General features: G+C 38.8%; 1 protein-coding gene across 1 annotated transcript in view; it reads left to right on the forward strand.

Annotated features, from left to right (window-relative positions):
- The first annotated feature begins 470 nt into the window (after positions 1-470).
- Positions 471-20,447, forward strand: part of pnocb (prepronociceptin b) — a 39,895-nt gene continuing 19,918 nt past the window's right edge. The window contains exon 1 of the mRNA XM_033648718.2: positions 471-615. The gene's annotated coding sequence lies outside the window, so the exon portion shown is untranslated. The remainder of the gene's footprint in view (positions 616-20,447) is intronic.

Genomic DNA, 20,447 nt, shown 5'->3' on the forward strand with positions numbered 1-20,447 from the left:
CCATCACCACCAACAAAAAAGTGTTTGTTGTTTTTCTCTGACCCAACACAAACAACCTTATCGACCCATGATCATCTCCATGGCACTGTTTTTCTCACTTGTACTCAACTTGAATTTCTGGAGTAAACATCCAATTCGATGTGCTATTGTTCCCCTGACCTTGGCAGCGGGTTGGCGTCGAGGTTGTGGGTTTTATGGACACCTTAGACATAGGAATTCAGGAGCAATCTCACGGTGGATGATGCGTATTTTTAGAGTCCCATTAGTTGGCTCAATGAAGACGAAACCGGTGGCGTAGGCAATGCCTCCTACGTCAGCATGGGTCACGGGTTGTGTGTCTGTCCAGGGTTTGTGCGTAACAGAATGGGGGAATCCACCCCTCTCTCTAGCCCTCCTCTATGATGTGAATGGTGATATACAGGGGACAGGAAGGAGGGGGGAGAGAACTGGAGGGTTGAGCCAGGAGGGAAGGGGTGTGCCATTATAAGAAGCCTCAGAGGAGGCACGCGTTCAGTTGTTGAAACCCTTAGCCTAAGGATACGAGCTGAGCCACCAAACTCTCCTGAAACCACAGACGGAGGACTCTGAGAGAATATCTTTACGTCACAGACACAGGTAAGGAAGTACTCTAGTCTGACTTTTTTCATATGAGTGACAGCCTACCTGTGTGTATGAATGAAATCAGAGAAAAGACACTTGTTTAGAGATGAGAAAACAGTTAATTAGGAAAGGACTTGTTGTCTGGTGTATGCACAAACCACTGGCTAATAGATCCTGTGGGAATAGTGTTGTTTAAGGGCAACCACTGTGAGGATTCTGCCTCTTTCATTCCCCTTTTTTATTTAGTCTGTCATCTCTGCTTTGTCTGTTTCTGACTTTGCAATTTGGGACTTCGACCTCAGAGATGATTCTGTAAATAACTCTCCTTACCTGCAGTAATCTTTTTGTTTTTTTCCATTACTCTGATTGTCTCCCTGCGGCTCTAAAGGTAGCACAGTCACCGTCAGCAGTACACACATCACACCTGATTATTACTTAATTAACACGTGAGAAAAGTCCCAGAGCGTGCTGAGGAAGCAGTTAGTCACTCAGTTGCACTTTGTATTGAGATAAACTAACTTTAATCTAACACAAGTGGACTAATAAAAAAAATATAGAAATTTATATAATATACAAATTATGATAAAACTTAGCTTAGACTAAAAAGCACAGTTAAAATGCATAATTTTCACTAATATTGAAGCTAAATTGATCAAAATAGTACCAGTAGACGTCAGTGAATACCACTCCAAAAGCAGCTTATCTATGGTTTGCTCTTTTGATTGATCATAGAGTATTATATGTCAGATTAAATGAATCACACAAAGGCTTCAAAGAAGCACTGACAAAAGCCATGTCATTCTTCCTAAAGCAGCTCCAGTTTCAACCCCTGAACAAGTGGGGTAAAAAAAAGCAGTAGAAGTGAATCAGTTGAACGGTGTTATTATGCTAAGCGCATGATAATGATGATTTTAATGATAATGGTAATGAATGTGCATAATCTTTTCCCATTATCTGTAAAGACGACACCGGCGCAGACAGGGGAGAAAACGGGTGGTTAATGTGCCATTCACAGATAAATGACTCCACACTGGGGAAGTGTTTGATGAAGAACGGAATATGTTTACAGGACTGAGTCACACACAGTGTTCTAGAGGTATATCAGACTAATAGGAATAATACATTTAAGGAAGTTAAATGGTGAGCGTCAACCCCGTTTCTGTTGAGTTTTGTTTTTTGTATTCATTTTATGTAAAAATGTAACTTAGCTTATAGGGGTTTTTGTCACTGTTGATAAAAATACTCCAAAAATCTATATTTAGGGACTGTTTATTATTTATGATGGAGGGAAGGGGTGGTGCAAAACAGGGGAGGCATATCAATTAATTTTTTAAGCACTGGGGAGGAACTTGTGATTTATATTTTTGCTTAGGGGAGTGACATACAACTTTAAATGATTTTATTTTGTGTTTATTCTAAACATCCTCTAAAACACAATCGTTAAAAATGTTTAAAAATTGCCAAAATATCACTGTTATCGTGGTCAGAAACTGTAAACTTGGAAATTATCATTGGAGTTTTCAAATTTTCATGTTCCTCCAACAAATCACCTTTAAGGAGGATTTGCATTTTGTTTAAGAATTTAGCTGTTTTTTGTTTTTTTTTGTGATAGCTCCCATGCTGTTTCCTTGTTGCACTGGCTCTATTACTGCCTACATTTGGTGCGAATATATAAAAAAATTCTACTTATTTATGTTGGAAGGGGGGTTATGTATTTCACCTTAGTCATTCAGGGAGGCTCAAGGAATTTTTTTTCTAACTTCGGGGAGGGTCAAGATAAAATAATCAAAGAAAGAAAGAAAGAAACAAACAAACAAGAACAACAATAAAAAAGAAACAAACAAATTCCCACCCCAGCTACCCCTCTCCTCTAATGAATAAAGTACATTCCCTTACATACTTGAGAGATCTCTAAATATTTGGTTGGTTTAATAATAATGAATAGACTGTAAAACAAAACTATTTGTTTTAACTGAAAAAAGTTAAGTTTTTAAGTTGACTGAATTTGAGAAGACGAGTTGAATCATTACAAAATTACCTCTACTTGTCTTCTGAAATTAAGCCAACTTAAAATTTCAAGGCAGCCCAGACGGAAGTTAAAACAAATCGTGTCTTTTAGTGTCATACAAGGATACATTAATACTAATCTAATTTTTGTAAATCTAATTCTATATTTCTAAAATTGGTTTAATATAATCATACATCACATTGTTGGCAAAGAATTTCATTTGCAGTGTATTTATTTTGTTGTGGTAGCTTTGCCAGTACATCATGAGCCTTTTTTTCTCTAATCAGCTAATAAAAGCTTTTAAGATTTCTGCTGCCTGCACTGAGATTGAACTGATTACACTGTTTACAGGGCTTTTTTGGCCTCTCTGTCAATATTCCTTAAGACTGCTTGCAGTGTTATACATGCACAAATCCTCTTCGTGATCAGAGAATGATTTACTGAGGAATATAAAGTTACCAGATATTCCCCAATCTGTTGCCCCCCCACGCACAAGCATTTTGCAGCTCATCACTTTTTTCGCAGCTCCACTGTCCTCACCTTCATAAAAGTAGGGAGCTTGTCTAGCCGTGCTGGATTGCTTTCCCCTGGCTCCATGTCCAATGGATTAGTGCAGGTGTCAACGCAGCTTAACAGCAACCAGATCAATGATGACACCATGTCAGCTGCATAACACTCTGCAGAATTTCAGCCGTGCAGTCTGGGGCTTGTGGGGAGTAACACTGCAGGACTGAGGGCATTGTTAAATTGCATTATTAAAACCTTTGTTGTCCAAAAGTCAAGAGCTAACTGACAATCAACATTTTTCATCAATGCCTGATTTCAGATTCATGAAACATTCTCCTTTCTGTCAGTGCATGCTATGTTCTTTCCCAGTCTTATAGAAGTGTGAGAAAATAGCCCACAATAACTTTGGGGAATGACGCGGGAACAAAGAGTCAAGATTCATGGAAATGCAATTTTCAACAGCGTCCACCCTTTTTCTTTTAAAGCACCCATCACCCACAGACTCCCACACATCTAATCCTGTGTGACAGTTTATCAGCCAAATCGAAAGGCGGTGTGTCTGCACTGCACTCTGCTGCACTCTCTTTCTCAGTGTGCTATCATCCAAGTTGGACTGCATGGGGAGAATATTATTTTGGGGCCATTAAGACATCTTTATGGGGACTCAATGAGATGATTGTTGGTGTGAGTTCACCAGTATGAAAGACATATCTGAGACTGGGAATGATCTACCCTCAGGTGCAAATATGTTCCCAATTAAAAGAAACCCTGGGAGTACAACTGATGGAAACAATAGTAATGACATGCTCAGTTGATTTGATATGATATGAACATAAAGAGCATCATATCTCCACTTAATGTTTGTACAAATGTGTATGTGAGAGTTTTATCTGTGCGGGATACGAAGAGAAAAGAGGGGCAGTTTATCATATTTCCACTCAATTTGTGTGCTCCACAGTCTACATGAGATAACATTTCCCAAAGAACAAAAGCAATGCAAGATAAAGGTACCGGAAGTGTGATTCTTCTAGTAGATATGACGATAAGACAAAGAGAATTTGTGAGATTAAAAAGTCTTTGCAGTCTTTGTCTATTGCAGGTGATGGTACTTTATCACAATCCTCTTCATATGCTTTAATTTAGCTGCATATATAGCATCATCCTGACCTCTTCCACTTTTATGATCCTTACAGTCTGTCACTCCTGCTTCTATGTGGCAGTAACTGCCTTTGAATGCAGGTAACGGGTACAATCATGGGATCTGGTACAGCTGTTGGAGACACATCTAAATTGGATTAAGCGCTTTTTCTTGGATGAGTCATTTCGGGATCTGTCCTGTGAGGAAGGGCACAACTGCAAGTGCACCTTTCTCCTGTCGCTGCTCCTCTAAACTGTCCACTGCGTCACCCGCTGTTTATCTGTGGCTGCACAGGCTGGATTTACGCTGCTGTGTGAGAGATGATCCTGTGGCTGTGTGTGTAAATCCTCCTTAAACTGAAGGTTTTTCAAAGAGTTACTTATCTGTGTTTTGACAGGACAACAGCGGTCATGTCTGGTGTTGATTTAAGTGGTGGTGCATGATTCTTGTGGTTTTCCCTGGGATTCTGCGTAAATTTTGAGTTCAAAGAAGAATCAAGGTAATGTTGAGGAACATTGTTTGGAAGGCCATAAGTGTGGTTTCAGAAGTGAGGGGGCAGTGAAGTTTAGTTTCCTTAATGGATACATAGATGATGTTGCTTTCCTACTGATGTTGCTCTACTACACACAGCACAGCGCTTCACTGTTTTCTCTTTCAAAGAACAGTGTGTCAGATTTAGAGGGATTTAGTGACACCCAACGGTGATAATTGCACATTACAACCAGCTGAAACTTCTAGTTAGAATTCCTTCAGTCTTCATTTCATTGTTTCTGTTTTGTTTTTTTTTACCAGGACCTGAATTATCTGCAGAGGTCTCTTCCTCTCCAAAACAAATGAACCAGGCGATTTAAACTGGTAGATCTATAAAAACAGACTTGATAGGAGGAACTTTGACCCAGGCTTACAATCATTTTGGAGACGGAAAACTGGCGATGCAGATGATGAGTTGGAAGCCTGATTATGGAAATTTTTGAATATTTTTTGGTACACGCCATTTCTGTCTTTTGTCCATATGTACATTTTTTTTGGAAGGATGCTACACATTGTTTTATAAATGAGAGCTATGGTGATTTAAACCACTAAAATTACTGAGTGAAGCAGTTTCATGCTTCAAATCAGTGTTTCTCCAACACTTATCACAGAGGGGCTGCTAACTATGGTGGCTGATGCGAAAAAAGGGGCTAGCCTTATCCGGAGTCAGTCATTGGTTTGTCCATTCACGGTTACTGTAGAAACATGGCAGTGCAACATGGTGATCACTATAGACAAGGATCCACTCCCTATGTAGATATAGACAGCTCATTCTAAGGTAACAAAAATATGATTCTTATTTTCAGGTGATTATACACGAAAGAAAGCACACTTATTATATTACATTCCATTTCTGCTAATATATCCCCCTAAACCCTACACGCTGGACATTTAACTGATACGCAATTTTAGCATCTTTTAAGAGAATATTAAGTATAGAAGACATATTACACAAAAACTAAGTGTTTTTCAGCCCCAAAGCATGTCTGCAAATATTTCAGTCTTCATATAGCCTGGATGACCTTCACCAATAAGATGGGGCAGCCTGTGCACAGGTTATATTGACTGTTTAAGAGCTGTATATTTTCATTAAGTATTTTTGTTCTATTTTGTCTATCTGTTTTTTTGGGGAGTAAATAAATAAATATAAATTTTCAGATTTTCAACATATTACAGAACACCAAAGATAACCCAATTCCCTTTTGTTTCAATATAAACCCAATTGGAAGAAAAAAAATGTCAGTGCATAGAGTGAAACACAAAGAGAAACTTGACTAACACAGTGTGATTTCCATGAAGAAGGCCTTCTGTCTAAATGATCATATACCTTTGGTGGAGTTGGTGATGCCAAATTTTTGGAAAGGTGTAAGACTTGTATTTTGGTCAAGTTGTCACAGTTCATGTACCAAAAGGACCTCATTTTTGCACAAAGCCAGGTCCAGTGTAGGACCTTTGTGCCACATCTGAGGCACATTTCAGGTCGAATTTATAACGTCTGGTGGATTTCTGTTACACTTTGGGCAGCAGAATAAGCATAAAAAACATCTCAAAATAATCCAGTTAGGGTTGGATTTTTAAATAAGTTTACTGAGTACAGTGTATTTGCAGGCAATCAGAAAGTCATGTCAAGAGGCTGGCCTGATGAGTCACCACATGATGAGCACGAATATGCTGCAGGGAGCCTGGTTTACAAGACACAACTCATATAAGGTTAACAGCCCTTTGCAATGTTGATTGTATTAACAACTGCAGTAAAAGTGGTAATAGAAGTGTTTTAAAATCTTGTTTCTGTGTGCAGCTCTTCCATTTTCTAAACCACTTATTTTGTTGAAGGGTACAAGGAGCTAAAGCCAATCTGGAAAAGGCAGAGGACACACTGCACAGGGTAGCCTGTCACCATTTTAAGATAAACAGCAGTAACTATTTAGATTGCTAAAGAGCTGAGAATGACAGAAGAGGCCATGAACACAGAGAAAGTCATTATGAAGCTGTGAACTGGACCCACACTTGTATATGATTGTGATGTTCACCAACAGAATCCCTTGTCACAAATGAATCACACTGAATTTCTGTACATTCTGTACATTCAATTGCAATCCCATCCAAAATAACCAAAACAACATATTTTATAACTTATTTAATTTTAGTGGACCAGTATCGACCCATACAAATAGTCCTCTAAGATATCAGCCTTAGAGATGTCTGACTCCACCAAAAAACAGTGGAGGAGAATGAAATTTTGTTTGAGGTGCTTATTAAAAATTACTTTAAAAAATATAACAGTAGATGATCCACATAACAGTTTTCACTGGAACTACTTTCTAACCAAAAAAGATAGTCCCTATAAAAGCCATTTTCTGTGCAACCCTAGCACACACAGTGCAAATTATTTTTACATAACATTTGTTTATTGTAACATTTTTCGAGCAGATGAAGTGCTATATTTTGTATTAGCTATAGTGAAGTGGTCGAGGTGGATGGTGGGTGTGCACAGTGCAGGACTTTGACAAGAGACCATCCTGAGTCCTGACTGTGGTTAGGTTTGGGAAATAAAAGCCTCTTGGTTGAGATAAGGGAAAGATTGCAGTTTGGGTTAAATGTTGACTGTTGACCGCAGACTGTATAATGAACGTAGCGAGGGTGACATCACCCACTGGTTTGTGGACTCGTTTTGAAGCCTTGAGTTTGGCATTTTAGCTGTTGGAATCAGATTTTTTTTGGAATCAACAGTGACCATATTTGGATGAGAGGGTGGAGCTGAGGAGGAGTGAGGGATGGATCTGACCCAGTGTTGCCTCGCAGACAGCCTGTGACCACCAAAGTGACCATGCCCTTACTCATTAGTAACTTTAAGTCTTAATAAAATATAAACGGGTGACTTAAATAAAAATTCTCCATGTACAGTTGTCATGAATGTTGACCTAAACAGTCTTTTTGTATCAGGCAGTAAATGTATATTTCTGCTACGAAGTTGGTCATTTTAAGATGGAGGTCAGCTGGGATTGACTTGCTCAAGGAGCCAGCCTCAAGTAGACATTAGAGGGACTGCAGTTTTTGGAACTTCTGTGTTGAATTTATTTCTCAGCCCCGGAGGTAGCTCTGGACACATTGTGAGTTTTGTGTCGAAGAATTTTCTGTATTAAACTAAGCCCTCAATCTTTCCATAATCTTAACTGAGTGCTTTAGTTGTTTAAACAAACAGCAATAAACATGAGCAATAAACATGAGCAATAAATAATAATAATAATAATAATAACAATAACATCAACAACAATAGCGGCTTAAGCAAATATTGCATTGCAAGAGTGAATATAGGAAAAACAGCTTAAATACACTGTCAGTCTCTGGTCTGTCCTCCAGAGCGTGCTGCCAAAGTGCCTTGAGAAATCGCTTAGTTTACCGTTTCCTCGTCCCTTGGATACTTTTCGTGCCTGTGAGAACATATGTTGGACAGATGTGGACATATACTTTAGGTGTCAGCCTTAAATTCGGCGATGTGCTTTCCATTAATATAAATCTGACGGCACGCACTTATCACACTGTTGGATTGACTTCGTTTACTTCTGTTGGTGGTAAAGACAATCAAAACAGACTAGCCGACAGCCTGCCATGAACGTGAGATGATGTTTCACGGCCAGATCAAATAACCAATTGGAGGAGAGCCCTTCTAGCCAATCAGAAGTGGAAAAGACGGTACCTTCCCCTACCATCCTACAAAAAAAAATATCGCTCCCAGGAGGGCACTTTAGCGCGCATTTTGGCTCCCAAGAGGGCACTTTAGAGCACGTTTTGGTTCCCAGGAGGGCACTTTAGCGAGCGTTTTAAACAATTGGGCCACTATTGTTATTTTGTTCACTTGAACAATTCAAATTCTCGTTATTACTATTCAAATGGTCATCAGTCACCTGAATGTGCTTTCATCTGTCATTGTGACTTCTGACAGCTGCCAATGAGCTGTCATCTGTTTGTGGCTCAGTCAATGTGATGAATCATCAGCTGGGCAGAGAATTGTGGGTCAGAATAGCCAGAAAAGCATGCTGGCTTGCATACTGCAAAGCCGGACCAGATGTAGTAGAACATCGTGGTATTTTTGGCATACTGCATTTGACATACTATGTATTGGGACACAGTAAATCTTTTGCTGGTTACTATATAGTGTGGTACTATGGGTATTGGAACACACAGCTTGTGTTTCCCTCATTATGCCAGTCCCGCCTACTCAAGCTTTGTCTTGTTCTTTTGATTAGTTCTCTACGTAATATACCTGTGTTTCCCTTTTGTTCCTTGTCAGTTCATTGGTAGTGTTTCCTGGTATTGCAGCTTGGTTTTTGCTTCTTGTCTTGGCTTCTCTTGTCTCAAGCAATCCAGTTCTGTTTTGCTTTAACTGCCTTTTCCCAGCACTGGGTAATAAATATTATTGTCTTCAAGGTCCCATTGCTGTGTTGTTGCTTTTGCACTTGGGCTCACCTGCCTGCTATATCCATGACAGATCATGTTTTGGGTATGTTTATTCTGTAACATTAATGTAACGTGACATCAGTCTATAACAATTACATACGGTTACATAAATTACAGAATGTTTCCTTAACACACAACACATTCATACTCTGACCTTGTCACATATTGAGCGTGGTCATGGATTTTCCACGTTGACATATGATGTTCAAGGTACCCTGGGTGCGCTGATTGTTGACGTTATGGGATGCTGTGTCAGCTTCAGCCAAAATAAATGCACTATGTCTGTAGAACACCGTGAATTGATGTTTTTTTCCTTCAATAGCAAATGCACATGGTTATGTTTAGCCAACACATGCATGTGGTTGGGTTTAGGACAAAAGAACAGGGTTTGGCTTTACGTTCATACAGGAAGCAATCACCTGCAATCCAGGTGAAAGTCAGTGGTTGTTGGATCGATCCACCACCCTTCCCACCCACTCTATTCGGAATTTTGCCCCCTTAACTTACGTTGTTGTCTGGGCGCATTTCCCCCTCACGCCATTGAGCACCATTACAGAATTACGGCAACTGGCTGCATATCATGTGTGAAGGGACAGCTTTTTTTTAGTCTGTGTCTGATGCTGGAGTCACTGACCAAGCGCCGGTATTAGATGACTTCAGAGTGAGACCTGGTTGTAAAACAACCGTGACTTTTGGTTTCACATGGGATACGAACTGCTGTCTCCTGGGTCAAAGTTGAGTTTTTTTCGATCCATACACTTACCCTCCCTCCCACTCTACGTGGACTTTCTCAGTCTTTATACCAGATATAAGTTGCTTTCAGCCTCAAGTATTGCTGCAGATGGATTCACATCAAAGTTAGTTAAAAGCTTAATGCATCTCATAAAGATGCTAAAGGGTGCTTTAAGTGTTGAAATTACACGCTGAGGGGTGTGATAATGCGTCGAGATTTGGCACTCTGGGGATGAGAACTGGCTGATAATTTCTAGGAGACTGGATTGTACTTGCACAGAGTTTTGTAATCTTAAGTGAAATAGGGCCCGTTAACCAAACTTACAGGAAACATACGTTATAATTTACCTCTAGTGATCTATAGTCATGCAGATTACTCTGCTTTTATTTGCTCAGATGTCTGTCTCTGCCCTGTCTGCCTGCATCACAGTACACTGGATGTGAATGAAAATGAATTTGTTGCACTCACAGCATTAAAAAAAGGCAATATAACATTTCAACAGCAGCATCTTTTCAAGACACAATGTCTCTGTTAGCGTGGACAATCTGTAGACCTCAGTGTCAACAGTTTTCAGGAGCACTACCTTCTGCCAAAGAAACAGTCCTGATGAGAGTGGCTTGTGGATTATCCAGAGTGACTGGGGCAGCATTGATGGAAAAAGATGACCCCTCTTCTTTCTGTTGATTTTTTTTAGAAGTGCTTTTTTTATGAGCTTCACAGACAAAATTCCATTTACCCCCTTTGTATTAGAACTGTGTGAGTTCTTAAAAAGCTGAAAATCAAAACAAAACAATCTTCAAACCACTGGAGATTTTTTTCAGTCATTTGAGTAAGCTATCCCTTTAGAAGAATAGACTGTATTGATTTCATATGCTCAAGCATTCCGAGAAATGTATCAGAGACAGACTGGAGAAACTATGAATTCTGAATCAGTATTATGAGGCTTTCTCCACTCTCTGTTCACACACTAAACCACACTTTATTGATCCATTATCTCAGATCAACGCATTTTCAACAAACGATTACAAGCAAGTGTCGGGTGATAAAACACTCATGAATCTCCTCAGGTTATAGCGAATTAATCAAGTGCCATTAATGGCCCATGAGATGTAATAGGTAGAACAGGAATTTTAATCATCCTCCCTCTTACAAAGTGACCACATCTTCATGCCATCCATCTCTGGTGGCTCCTGGCTCCAGCTTGGCCTTAATGAAGGGGAGTTAAGATCTACACATCGCTGGAAGAGACAATAAGTCATTATAGATCCCAGCTGTAATCCACAGATGAGGAGATGAGGGAGAGATGAAGAGGAAGAAAGGGAGTGTTGAGGCAATAACGGAGCAACAAGAACAGGAAAGTGGATGCAAAAGTGGGAGCATGAAGGAAACAGAGAAAGACCTCTGGGTTATCTATGCATTAGCAGACTCCTTTGTGTTTTTCAGCTTCATGCAGACGACTAATGGATGAGATAGAGTGAGTCAGAGCTTTGTCAGAGACAAGCACAGAGCTTTTCTTCTCCCCTGCTCACATTCATGACACCTTGGCCTCCTCTCCACCCTTCATTAAAGCCACTAATGCTAATTTATCCCACCGATGGCTTTATTAATACACTTCGCTTTGCAACTTTGTACACAGTGCACAGGCGGCTGCATCCCGCTCTCATCATTCTCGTTAGCTTTCTTTAGAGACACAAAAAGCTCTTTTTTAGGGACTGCACGAGAAGTACTGGCATTAAGAGGGGGAGAGTGAGTCTCGTACTTCATTGTATTAAAAAGCATTAATATTTTGTTTGTACCCTCTCCTTGACATGGGGAAAAAATCCAGCCACTCAACATTAATCCAGATTTTCCTGCTCTTATGTATTTCAGGCTCGGAAGCAAAATGTACTCGGTAAACAAAACCGAATGCATGAGTCATTTTATGAATGCTCTGATTGCTTCCTGTGTGACTCAAATGAAAAAAAAAACATTTTATCTTGAAAACCTGTAACATTTTCAGGGCCTTAGTTAACTCTAATGGAGGCATAAAACAGTAGATTTTTTTGGAAAGAACGTGGTAAAAGCATTCATTTGTGCAAGATGGAAAGACTCATCTAAAAGTAGAAGGACATCAGGCCCTTCATTAGAGTCCATTTTCTGTCGGCTTTCATGCCAGCGTTCATTTAGAAGAGCAAGGTTGCTTATATTTGTGAATGATGAAGATCTATTTTCAAATGCATCTCTTACTGTAATGACCTCCCAGCCTCATGGTTGGATTCTGCTGTCTTGGCTGTCTGGGGGGGAAAGCCTGCTGTGTAGGGGCCTTCCTCTCCCTGTGACCACTTTATCCATGTATAGTACATCATATATCAGCCTTCTGCACCCAAAACTGCTAGCTCTGTCACATAGATTATGCAAATGATATGAAATGGTAAAGATAGTTGAAATAGTATGCAAATTTATAGGCAAGGGTGGCTAAAATAGACCGCTGGCAATATCAAGACTAAGAACTGTGTCATTACTGAAATCGAGCAGAGAGAGGAGTGTGTAGGGCCATGGCTCAAAGTGTCACACATGTGAAAGACAGAGATTCAATCTGAAGCTATTGAGATATGGAGAAGCTGTGACTCTTTCTGACCCCCTGGTTGTTAGGAGCTCCTGGGCACAATAATCCATGCATGCCAAAGACAGTGTGATAACCAAGACATACCGAGACAAGGTACATTTAAAAAATGTCAACCATTACACATTACTGTTTAACTATGTCAACGTAAACACTCCAAAATTACCTTTTTGGGTAACTTGTGTCTGTATGTTCAAAATAAGATGTAACTTTTCTAATCAAATAATTGTACTCCCAGTTAAAGGTCCAGTGTGTATGATTAGCATAATGTATTCGCAGAAATGGAATATGATAATCATAACTATGTTTTCATTATTGTATAATCTACCACCTTATCACCTTAAAAATAAAAATCATCGTGTTATCTTAGAATGAGTCATTGATATCTACACTTATTCACATAGGCCTTTGACAGCTAGTCTGTTTATCTTGCTCTGTCTTATTTTGTTTATTTATCTGTTTTGTTTTGTTGTGTTTTTTGTTTTTTCTGTAAAGCATCATTGGGTCTGTTGAAATGCACTATATGAATATAAGCTATTATTATTATTATTATTAATTATTGTTATTATTATTATTATTATTACATAAGTTGGTCATCTTCCACAGAGTCTGTTATGTTGTTCGGGAACTGCCCATTGGTTCGACAGCCCATTGGTTCGACATCCCATTGTTCCGACCATATTAAACTCATTGTTCCGAAGTCCGTTCCAAAATCATCATGATGCCCTGTGGTTAAGGTCTGGTTAGGTTTAGGCACAAAAACCACTTGGTTAGGGTCAGGCCCGCCGCGAGCCGTTCAGCACCGCGAACAGTCAGACTAATGGGATGTCGAACCAATGGGCTGTCGGACCAATGACATGGACCCGTGTTGTTCTACAGTAGCCGATGGTTTAGTGTGTTCAGATGCAACTTTTTGGCCAAGACATCCCAATGAGATGCATTGCAGCAGGGGCTCTCTTCACCGCTAGTTCTCTAACATCAGTTTGATGTGTCTGGCCAGCCTGGGCCTTTACACATAAGGCACCTTACAGCATCTGTATGAGATGCCCTGGGCTTTCAAGTAACTCCAATTTAATCCTGTCCACGGCAATAATGCAACAATGTCCTGAGCAGGGTGGATGGGACAAACGCGCAATGGATTTTCGCCTCAGAGACTATTGCTTGTGTCCATTGTGAAACAAAATGTCAACAGTTGGAGTTCCCACTTGTAAACTCGGGGCAAATCTATCCACCTTGATTTCGCGAAGATGTAGTCATATGTCAGACATCAATAGCAGCAACTACGGAGGTGCACACTGTAAATGGTAAACCATCCACTAAAAGGTAATGTAAGGTGTATTTGCCTGTGTTTAATTGAGATATCAAATACTGTCATATAGTAAATTCCTGTACAGCATGTAAGTTGATTGTGTTATTAGGCAGCTGGTTACAGTAAACAATATCTTAAAGATATCCGACTTTGAGTGAATAACAACATTATGTGTCAGGCCTAAGCTGAGATAACCCTGGTGACATCATCAGTGGACTTTTGTCAAACTTTGAAAGCTCCTCTACAGCCACAGGAAGTATTATAAAACTGTTCTAACAGGCTGAATATGTAGTGCTCCATATGATGAGTAAACTCAACTTAATGTGTAAAATTTGTGGAGTACCCCTTTAAAGGAAGTACTTCAGTAGAACAAGATGTGTTTTTAGAACAACTCCAATAATGCCCCCATATATGTGTAAATGATTTGGAGTGGCACTACATGACTTGATTCTGGGTTCTTAAAAGGACTTTTATTTTGTATATAACTGTATGATTATACTCTGCTGAAGACAAAACATTCTCATTTATAATAAATCACATTGTTGTAAAAGCAGGGATTCAGTATGTTCTTTGAGCTTGTGTTCATTTATCCTCTGTGAAAGCAAAGACAGCAGCTCACATTCACCTAAACGGATCATTGCTTGACTCTATATGCTTTTCCAGTTGGCTGCACCAAATCTGAATTTGCTGGAATATAAACGGAGGCATGCTGGCCATTTGATTCCAAAAATGAGACACAAAAATTGAAACTTGCCATACGCAGTGCATCATACCAAAGCTATGACTGCAGCTAGACCTCAGAAATGCACAGCGTGAAAGTGGTCATCAATACTACTGCTTAAAACATGTTCAATGTGGCAACTTAAGTGCAAGGCTGTTAATGGGGTGTATGAGTGTGACGTGCTGTCTGGGGACAAGAGGTGTGCAAACAGATTTGAGTAAGTAATAAATAACAACTGAGCAAGTGCACTCACTTTAACCCATCCTGTGTTAACAAGTTGACCAATACAAACCATTACAACCAGCTCACTATTATACCCACTACAAACATCTCAAGGCTGCAGATTGATGACTATGTAGCCCATTAACACTTAATATCCTTGTCAATTGTTTCTTACTAACAATAATGGCTTCCATTCAAAAGAGAGATGGCAGCAGACGATTGCTTGGTAACTCATTCCCTGAGCCTTTAGAAAGATACTCTGCTGCCAATTCATCAGAGGCCACATGTGGCTAAATAAATGCTCATTCAACATTTCTCCTGGCTGATTAAAATGTAGGAATAAATGCATCTTAACTCATTATGGACATGAAATTGAAATATGTTCCAAATTTCCTGGATAAATTTAATTGACACAGGTCTGCACTCAGGAACTCATTTGAAAAGTTTATCTTATGCACGTGTCTTCATCGACTGGGTATTAATTCTTGATACATTTGGTATTGATCGAAATAATCCAGTGCCAAATAGGTTGATCAAGATGATACCTGCACTGGATCCTTTTTTGCAGCAGAGGTCTGATCCTTGACCATCCCTACTCTCAGCTGGATCAGCAAATATTCTGTTGCTGCCATTTCCAGAGCCGCTCTCCTCCCAGCAAACAAACAGTCAGTTCACTGTCTACCCAGTTAGTACGAGCTAAAAACAGCAGCGGCTAACATCTGCCACTAAGCCGTTAAATGGTCCCAACAAATTCACACTGACACTGAAATGTCTCAACTTTGTCTTTAAACCTCTTAATAACCATTAGGTAACATTAGAAGTGTGATGCTTACAGTTAGTCCTGTCACTGTGTGTGTGTGTGTGTGTGTGTGTGTGTGGCCAGGCAAACTCATTGACCTCATGCTTCCATCTGTCCTTTATGATGGTATAGACACAGCCAACAGATGGCACTAAAGGGTGGAGTCAAAAGTTTTACACAACAACAAATGAGGCGGTTGTGGAGGAGGTCTTAAGATAAACCTTTTTACAGAGGCAGCGTTAATGACGGTGGTCTGTGAGGTCATAAAACACATCACAATATGTGGACGGAGCATTCATTTCACAATATTACTGATTCTTTCTGTTCCACCTTCTTTAAAAATGTATTTTGTTGTGTCATATGGTTGTATCTCGCTTCTGTACATCTGTACGACATCTATTGCACGTCCGTCCGTCCTGGAAGAGGGATCCCTCCTCAGTTGCTCTTCCTGAGGTTTCTACCGTTTTTTCCCCGTTAAAGGGGTTTTTTTGGGGAGTTTTTCCTTATCCGCTGTGAGGGTCCTAAGGACAGAGGGATGTCGTATGCTGTAAAGCCCTGTGAGGCAAATTGTGATTTGTGATATTGGGCTTTATAAATAAAATTGATTGATTGATTGATTGATTGATTAAACTATGCTACACCACCCCCATGATCTCTGGTGGTTCATATATGTAAGCTTTCAGAAAATGTGCACAAATATGGACAAAATGAACACAGAGCACAGACGGAAGACTCCATCAATCTGTCTCCATCTCCATATCTAACGTTGAGCATAAATGAGCCCTAAGGGTCATTTTTTTAATCGTACCCTGCACTACTGACTAGAGGGGCACTCAGTCCAGGCCAGTGGTCCAGTCTTCTATAATATAAAAAACTGCAAGTGCAACCACTATACATGTCTGGATATACAGTATTTCCAGAACTACTGGAATGATATCAAAATATGGTTGTGCTCAGCTAGCCTCACCATCTCACTTGTGCACTTATTATGTACTTAAAAGAAACCAGTGTTCACAAGTGCTCCATAAAGACTGCTTTCATTATGTTTGAACAGTTCTATGTGTAGGCTATGCCAGAGGATTACCATTACCTGGATTTTAACATGTATGGCATTTATTCCGCCTGAGCCACATGCAATGCTAACAAAAGTAAAACATAATTTGTGGAGCCCCCTGTGATTCGGATCTGCTTGAAAATGTTATGAATTCTTACTTGGCCCATATCCTTTCACCAAGTTTCATGAAAATCGGACCAACAGTTTTCCACAGTCCTGCTGACAACCAAATGGCACTAAAAACATCACCTCTTTGGCGGAGGTAAAAATACTATAGAAACAAGTGTTAGAAAATACTGAAAACAGTTTTGTTGAATAGAAATTACATTTCTAAAGCTTTTTAAGAGGACATATGAGTTGTGTGCAGGACACTGATAATGTACCTCAGATGATCTGATGTGTTCCCCATATTTTTCAGCTAAAAGCTTAGATCACAATATTCTAATATGAACCTGTAAATGTGTTGAGGTAAACAAATGGACATCCACTGTCACATTATAAAGCTTCTGACGGACACTGCACGACTTTTCATTCATCAACAGTGTTGACAAAAAGCTCACTGTGTTCATAGTAATAAATTCTGGTGGAATATTATCAGTGTATGAGAGGCACATCTTTGTGATGCTCGAAAGTATCCAGGGCCTGCATCATCACTTAACGCTGTGCTGCTTTACTCATTTGTTCAACTTACTTAGTAGGGGCCACTTAAGGGAGAACATAATATCAAATGGGCTTAGTCAGCAGGCTAGCAAATGATCATTGCACAAAACATTTCAGCAAGGCAAACAAACAGGTCCCTCTAATGATTTCCCATAAAGCCATTTATATATTTCTAAATGGACCAGAGTCACACACGACCTGTTTCACATGCTGTTGACTACGAGTGGTAATGTGGTACAGTGGAACTGGTCATGGTGTGCTGGTTCCTACTCCTTTATTTATTTTTACATCAGTGTGCCCATCAATACGACGCCCAATATGTGTACTGTGAAAGATTTTCATTCACTCTCATCAATATGATGTCTTTACTGAGGGGCTGCGGTGTTACCGGCTGTGACTTCTACCATTTGTCTTCGTCTTCATAACACCTGTGAAAACATTACATATGTTACGTAAATTCCATTTGACCAGATGTGTGGGTCAACAGGATACTGAAAACATTTTCAGTCTTTATTGTTCCATATCATTGTTTGTAACATTGTAAATGTAGATTCCATTTACAAACTAGGCCCTTATGTATTATCCAGCTAGCTTTTATCCTCATTTTTTCATCTTTCAGCTTTGTTGTAATTGTAGTAATAATGGTCACACTCATGTCTAGACATAACTACTGGGGTCCCAAGGGTCAGTATCAGGTCCAAAACTATTTTGTACAAAAATGATATGTTTTTGGTGTCCAGAAAATTAAAATTTGTTTTAATTGCAGACAACACCAATGCTCTTTGTTCTGGGGAAAATGTGCAGCAGCTTTTGGAGGAGGTCACAACAGAAATTGGTAAATTAAAACAATAGCTTAGCGTAAATAAACTGTCTTTAAATTTGAACAAAACTAAATTTATGTTGTATGGAAACTGCAGCACAGACACAGAAGTACTGATGATGATTGATAATGTTAGTGTGGTAAGAGTCTAAGAAACAAAATCTACTGGAAACCTCAGATCAGTTATGTAAAAACGAAGCTGACAAAGAGCATTGCAGTTCCGAGGAAAACAAAACACATACTGGAGCATAAATCACTGCACATTCTGTATTCATCACTTGTACAACTGTATTTGACTTACTGTGTGGAAGTTTGGGGCAAGACTTACAAAAGCAGTTTACAACCATTATACAGCCTTCAAAAGAGAGCAATCAGGACAGTACACAATGTGGGGTAGAGGTAACACATGAACACACTGTGTTAAAGTCACATGCATTGAAATTTTTTAGATCTCGTCAATTTAAAACTGCCTTAATAAATAATCTACTTCCAGGCAACATTCAAAAAATGTTTTGTGACAGGGAGGGGGGTTATAATTTAAGAGGAGAATTTATTTAAAAAAAACAAACAATGTGTTTGTACAACTAAGAAGAGTGTGTATTTCAGTGTATGGGGTGGACTTGTGGAATGGGTTGCATGATGAGTTAAAACAATGCACAAATATAAATCATTTTAAAGGAAATTAAAAAAAGATATTTTGGCAGATATATAGATGTGGAAAGGTTGTGTTAGGGGAGTGCATGTTTATTTTGTAACACTGGGTGGTACTTGGACTGTAAATAAACCTGGTCTATTACTTATTTATTTAATTGGGTGGTAAATAGAATGGGGATAGCTGTATAAAAATAACTGTAAATAAATTTGGGAATTGGTTGAAATAATACATGAGTTAATAAAAAAATGTAATAAAGGAGTAGAGACATGTAAGTTTTACTTCTACCTACTCCTTTCCAGACACTATTATCCTTGTCTTTTTTTCATTCATTTTAATTTAGAATTCATCATGTTCTTTTGAACAGTAAGTTCTGTTACTGCTATTAGTAATATGTGATGTAATTGTATTAGTAACTATATTGAAAATATTTCTTATATGTTAATCATGCTAATATCTGTAGAAATCACAACTACACAATTATCTAAACATGTTCGCAATCAAAAATGAATAGAACATTTTAAAGACACAAAAAAAGTCATCTTAAATTTAGCAGTGTGTAGCAGTAAGCAGTTCAGTAATCCAGTTAAGCAATACTAAGGGACTGTCTTCTTTAAAAATCATCAAAATTACACCATCTATAATGACCAGAAAATGTAAAAACAGAAGTTATTGTTGGATTTTCAAATATCATTGGACACATCATGTGTGATGAACGCTTCCTTCAGGAAAAAACACATAACCAAATCTGAGCTTAAGATATTTAATCAAAAACACTTTATTCTACAATCCATTTAAAATTTGGCCAAAAATAAACCATTTGCACAGACTAACCAGCATGTACAATGAGTGAAAAACCAAGGCTTTCTTCAACTTCATCTTCAACTTTTTTTACAACAACAATTTTTAACTTTCAAACATCAAAGGATACGTTTAAAAAATTCTGATAACTAATTTATGGTGGAGGGAGCTTTATGCCTTTCCCCCAGTCACTCAGGAAGGCTCAAGGAAAAATATTTGTAGCCTCTGGATGAACAAAAAACACAAACAAAGTCACACCCTAGCCACCCCCTCCTCTGATAAGTAAAGAACAGTCCCTCATTTTATAACTATCCATAAAGATGGTCATATAAAATTCACTGCTTTAGTGTGGTGTACAGAGTTTTTAGCAGGTATTCAAACAGTTAATCCAATCATATGATTTATCTTGGGCAATAATTATAATATTTATCAGGGGGGATTTTTAAATATGCTCAAAATAACTCCCTAATAAGTGATTAAAAAATATAAAGGAAAAAATTTGTTATGCAATGAACAGCAACCATGCAACTTTGTCTGGATTAGTCATCAGCAAATGTAATCATCATCATAAATATCCTTTACAAATGGCCATTATTATCACTTCTGGATAGTATTATGGTGTACTGCAATTCTGCGTGTGGATTGTTCAAGTTGTGTTGCGGTACCTCAGCAGAACGTTACTTAAGTCGATTGTTGTGGGTAGCTACGATCAAACACTGTACTGTTTCTCTGTTTCATAACTTTCAAATGTATTAAAAAATGGAAAACTAGAATATGACATTATGAGTGATGAGTTATGTCGGCTGTATCACTCTCGAGCGTTATATTTTTT

The sequence above is a fragment of the Epinephelus lanceolatus genome, chromosome 13 (genome assembly GCF_041903045.1).
Source record: "Epinephelus lanceolatus isolate andai-2023 chromosome 13, ASM4190304v1, whole genome shotgun sequence".
NCBI lineage: Eukaryota > Metazoa > Chordata > Actinopteri > Perciformes > Serranidae > Epinephelus > Epinephelus lanceolatus.